This window comes from Callithrix jacchus, chromosome 22 (genome assembly GCF_049354715.1).
Source record: "Callithrix jacchus isolate 240 chromosome 22, calJac240_pri, whole genome shotgun sequence".
Taxonomy (NCBI): Eukaryota; Metazoa; Chordata; class Mammalia; order Primates; family Cebidae; genus Callithrix; species Callithrix jacchus.
This window is the reverse complement of record NC_133523.1, coordinates 17,897,567-17,903,686: the sequence shown is the minus strand read 5'-3', so window position 1 is coordinate 17,903,686 and position 6,120 is coordinate 17,897,567.

Sequence of the window (6,120 nt, the reverse complement as noted above, 5' to 3'; positions counted from 1 at the left end):
CATGGTGAAACCCTGTCTCTACTGAAAATACAAAATTAGCCAGGCGTGGTGGCGGGCGCCTGTATTCCCAGCTACTTGGGAGGCTGAGGCAGGAGAATCGCTTGAACCTCAGAGGTGGAGGTTACAGTGAGCTGAGATCCGGCCACTGCGCTCCAGGCTGGGCAACAGAGCCAGACTCCATCCCAGAAAAGAAAAAGAAAGAAAGTAGGTCAAGCGCCGTGGCTCTTGCCTGTAATCTCAGTACTTTGGGAGGCCGAGGCAGGCAGATCACCTAAGAGTCAGGAGTTCGAGATCAGTCCAGACCAGGCAACATGGCAAAACCCTGTCTCTACTAAAAACACAAAACTTAGCTGGACATATTGGCGTGTATCTATAATCCCAGCTACTCAGGAGGCTGAGGCAAGAGAATCACTTGAACCTGGGAGGTGGAGGTTGCAGTGAGCCGAGATTGTGTCACTGCCTTCCAGCGTGGGTGACAGAGCGAGATTGTCTCAAAAAAAAAAAAAAAAAAAGAGGCAGGGCGCGGTGGCTCACGCCTATAATCCCAGCACTTTGGGAGGCCGAGGCGGGTGGATCATGAGGTCAAGAGATTGAGACCATCCTGGTCAACGAGGTGAAACCCTGTCTCTACTAAAAATACAAAAATTAGCTGGGCACAGTGGTGTGCGCCTGTAGTCCCAGCTACTCGGGAGGCTGAGGCAGGAGAATTGCTTGAACCCAGAAGGCAGAGGTTGCGGTGAGCTGAGATCGTGCCATTGCACTCCAGTCTGGGTAACAACAGCGAAACTCCGTCTCAAAAAAAAAAAAAAAAAAAAAAATAATCAAAGAAAGGGTACGAATGAATGAAGGATAAGCAAGGGGTAGTCTTGGGGTCCAAGATGATATGGCAGAAAGCTGCACTGACTGTCCGACTCTGTGTCACAGAGAGATGGAGGTCAAGGATCCCAGCCGATGTGAGTGTCTGTAGGTGACAGCTGTGTCAGCAGCGCCCAAACAGCATGCGATGACTAGTCGGTGAGCTGGGGTGTGCTGGGGAAATGGCCTGGCTCACACTGGGGGAGACGCTGAGAGAGGCTGTGTGAGTTCCTGAGAACTGAGTAGCTCAGCCTCCACAAGTCCATAGTTCAAACCCCCTTCCTGCCACTCGTAACGATGTAACTCTGAGTGAGCCATCTTGTCTTTCTGTGTCTCAGTTTCCCCATCTAAAATGGGGACAGTCTGGGTGCCAGCGGCTCACACCTGTAATCCTAGCAATTTGGGAGGCAGAGGTGGGAGAATCACTTGAGCCCAGGCATTCCAGACCAGCCTGAGTAACATAGTGAGACCCCCCATCTCTACAAAAAATAATTTAAAAATTAGCATGGTGGCACACATCTGCGATCCCAGCTACACCAGAGGCTGAGAGGGAAGAATCACTGGAGCCCAGGAGATTGAGATTAAGACCGCAGTGATTCAAGATCTCGCCACTCTACTCTGGCCTTATTTCAAAAATAAATAAAATAAAAGGGGGGTGACCTGGGCACAGTGGCTCACACCTTTAATACCAGCACTTTGGGAGGCCAAAGTGGGCAGATCACAAGGTCAGCAGTTCGAGACCAGTCTGGCCAGCATGGTGAAACTCCGTCTCTACTAAAAATACAAAATTAGCTGTGTGTGATGGTGGGTGTCTATAATCCCAGCTACCCAGGAGGCTGAAGCAGGAGAATTGCTTGAACCCAGGAGGCAGAGGGTGCAGTGAGCTGGGATCGTGCCACTGCACTCCATCCTAGGTGACTGAGCAAGATTCCATCTTGGGAAAAAATAAAATTAAAAATAAATAAATAAATAAATAAAATAGGGGATAATTAATGTCCCCACATTACTAGTTGATCAGATAATGAAATGGGAAGTAAACACACAGACCAGGGGCTGCTGCTTATTTTACAGGTGCTGGGGAAACTGAGGCTCAGGAAGGATGTATAGCATGAGTAGAGACCAGGTGGGAGCCCAGGTCTGTGGTCACAGAGATGACCCCCAACCCCAAATACCCTCATCCCTCTGCTCCCCCCGCTTCTCCACTCCTTGCTACCCCTTGCCCCCCTCCCCACTGCCCCTCACTGGTGCCAGGGCTGAGCTTAGAGGGGCTGGCCTGGGGCCCGGTGGTGGGCTGTTGCCGGGGGCTTGAATGAGGCAACCTTGCCTGGGAATCTACTGGGCTCAAAGAGCTATTTATAGGCCTGAGCTGGGATTGGGCACCCTTCCCTGGCCCTGACTGCCTTCTCTGTCCCCGCCACCCCACTGGGGCCCTGGGCCAGGGGCTGCTGCCAGTGGGGGAGGGGTGGGAGAAGGGACTAGAAGACCAGAGCAGAGGCACTGAGGGAGGCTGGACCCTCCAAGAGAGCTGGGTCTCAGGGGTAGACAGTGACTCCAAAGTGCCTCTGAACATACCCAAAGTGACGCATGGGTAAGTCACACATAATGCCACCAAGAACCACTGACATACAAAGTCACAACCCGGCCATACCCCAGCCACGCAAGCAGCATAGGTGGCTCACATGCAACCTCACCAGGCCACACACAGGTCTCACCAACCATGCCCAACCAAACCTTACCATACACAACCACACCCAGCATACACAACCACACTCAGCCATACACAATCACACTGAGCCATGCACAACCACACCCAGGCATACATAACCACACCCAGCATACACAGCCACACTGAGCCATACACAACCACACCTAGCTATGCACAACCACACCCGGCCATACACAACTATACCCAGCCATACACAACCACACCGAGCCATGCACAACCACACCCAGGCATACACAACGACACCCAGCTATACAAAACCACAGCCAGTCATGCACAACCACACCCGGTCACGCACAACCACACCGGGCCACACTCAATCACATGTACAACCGACCTGGTCAGGCTACACACAACCATACCCGGCCTGGGCCACACACCAGTCACACTTGCTCCACAACCAAAGGCAAAGCTATGAACTGGGCTGCACCAGAGTCCCTCCACGTGCAAACACACCCACTGCTGCTCACATCCCCTGCACCTTCACCCTTCTGCCAGCAGCAGTGCACGTTGGCCCCACGTTGCTCACACCCAGCCAGGTTCCCAGCCAAAGACACACCCACAGGTAGTGAGCACAAAACCATGTTTGCATCACACCAGCGCCAATGCCACCAGCCCCAAGATCATTAGCCCTCCTAGCCACTGCTACAACCGGCCACACAACACACAGCCCCTGGTGCTCTCATACATGCCCACCTGAATCCCTGCACACCCAGCCAACCCTCTCACTCCCGCTGTCAACTCCAGTGGGACCCGGGCTTGCACTGTACCAGGACTCAATCCCAGCTAGCACTGTGTGAGTGTTCTCCAGGAGGGGTCCTGATGGGCCCCAGTAGGTAAATCAGACCCAGGCCTGCCGGATGGGGGTCCCCAGGCTCAGGGAATCCCATCAAACCCTCCCTTGCAGATATCCCAGGCTAAGACCTTAAGGAAATTATTGTATCCATTTCCCAGTGGGGAAACAGGCTTGAAGCTATCTGAGGGCTATTCCCTGCCTTGCTCCAGGATAATGAAATCATGGACAGAAGGACCTGTTTTCTGCATTGGTGGGTCTGCCTCCCCAGACACCACTAAGGCAGAGAGTCCCTGCTGACCCAAACTTGCTGTGTGACTTCAGCAAATCCCTGACCCTCTCTGAGCCTCCAATTTCTCGCCAGAAAAATGCTGAACTCAGCCCAGTTAGGGGAACTTGAGACTCAGACTTGGGTTGGCTTCCCAGTTCCCTTTGGTGATCTTAGCCAAACGACTTTGCTTTTCTGTGCCTCGGTTTCCCCAAGTGAACCAGAGGAGCTGCTTTTGGACCTTGAGCCCTCCCTGCCCCATTCCCTGTGGTGGGGTGGGAGCCCCTAGTCTCTCCTCACTCAAGCGAATGAATGGACCATTTTTGGCCGCCCTGCTGGGATCCCAGAGCTGCTAATTCCCTGGAGAAACAGGAGGCTCTTTCATGCCCAGGCGCCAGTGGGGTGAGGAGGCGGGAAGAGGGTATGGAGCTGGCCTCATACCCGTGGGCAAGGAAGCGGCATGCCAAAGCCAGGAGTGGTGTGGAGAGCCCTGGAGCCATGCATATCCTCACTAGGGGGCCTTGGCTAAGTTGATGTGTCCTTGGCTACAAAATGGGAATGACAGGGACCAGCCATGGAAGGTTTAACGAGCCAGTGGGTGGAGACGAACATGGCTTTAAGTCAGATACACAGTGGACTAGTGCACATCAGCTACTGTTGCTACATGTCAACCTGAAGAACCCACGGAGTTCTCCAACAGTTAATAGAATTCCCCCCATTTCACAGATGAGAAAACTGAGGCTCACAGAGGTCAAGGTGCTTTTCTAAGGTCACACAGCCAATGAGTGGTCCAGCCAGGATTTGAACCAGATCTGAGCTCTCCTGTCCCTGTTCTTCCTAACTTCCTCCAGAGGGTGAGGTTGTGGCTAGGGTTTCCTGTCACCTCCAGCCCCAGCCCTGAGACCAGCAAAGTTGGGTTTGGATGGCACCAGACTGTCTAAATGTGGAAAGCCCTGGCAGGCAGGGCTTGAAGGGACAGGCCTTCTGCTGCTGACCCACTTTCCCGCCCAGCTCCCCCCGCCCCCCTCTGCCTGGGGTGGGTTTCGGTAGACGCTAGTAGAATGCCAGGAGGACCATTCCTCCAGCTCTTGAAGAAAGGAGCTGGCTGCCAGTCCATTTAGCTAAAGCCAGGAACAACAGTCTCTTGCCAGTGGCTGCTCTGTCTTGGAACCCTCCATTCATGCAGAAAGGATAGTGTCCCGCCCTTTCACCAACACCTTCCCGACTTCTCCCAGCCCAGCAGGAAGTGGCTCCACATATTTTATTCAAATTCATGGTCTTTCACCCAATTAGGCCTTTGCTTATGCTAAGCACCCTCCCCACTCCAGATTTTCTCACCCTTGTGAATTCCTGGCCCCCTCACACACTATTAAGGTTCATTTCCAATATCCTCTCTCCCAGGAAGCCCTTCCTCCAGGTAGAGCCCCTGCTCCTCTAGCCCCGTCTCTCCCTCGTGGCTAGGAGTGTCTGTGTCTACCTCTGTCTTGCCCAGATCGAGGGCTCCTCTGGGACAGGGCTGGAGCTCAGGCATCTTGTTGTCCCCAGCATCATCCAGCACAGGGCTGGGCATGTGAGTGACAGCAGAGGTTGCCGGAGTTGTCTACTGAATCAGTGAACCAAATCTGCAGCCTGGTGTCTGAGGCTTTGTGTAATCTGGCTTGGAAAACTCCTGTTCATGCTTCAAAACCCACCTTGCAGGCTGGGCATTGTGGCTAACCCCTGTAATCCCAGCACTTTGGGAGACCAAGGCTGGCAGATCACAAGGTCAGGAGTTCGAGACCAGCCTAGCCAACATAGTGAAACCCCATCTGTACTAAAAAATAGAAAAATTAGCCGGATGTGGTAGCACGTGCCTGTAATCCCAGCTACTCGGGAAGCTGTTAAAACGTGTGCTCTGAATGAAGAGACCCTCAAAACAGGCTTTGTGTGAGCAACGTGGCTGTTTATTCCCCGGGTGCGGGCAGGCTGAGTTGGAAAAGTGAGTCAGAGGAGGGCAAGGAATAGGAGTTGGTTTTATAGGTTTGGGGTAAAAAGTGGGAAGTTAGTTTAGGGTGGTTTTTTGCAAGCTGGTCATGGGTTTGCAAGCTGGGAGAGGGTCATAGGATCTGGACTCACGAGGTTGACCAAGGTCCCTTATGGTTATAAAGGCCAATGGCCTTGTCAATTGAGGCTGGAATAAGAAACAAGAGAGGAATGTGTCGGGTTAGTTAGGCGCCGCAGGGGTTGATGGTCCCTCCACTTTCCAGTTACTTCAGGTTTTCTAATTCCTGAAGGCCCTCCAGAGGTGGATGTGTGCCTCACAGGGGTCACCATGCCGTCCATGGCACGGTCAGACCTTACGAGGCTGAGGCAGGAGAATAGCTTGAACCCAGGAGGTGGAGGTTGTGGTGAGCGGAGATCGCCCCACTGCACTCCAGCCTGGGGAACAGAGCGAGACTCTGTCCCAAAAATCAAGCAAAAGAACACCCATCTCGTGTGCTC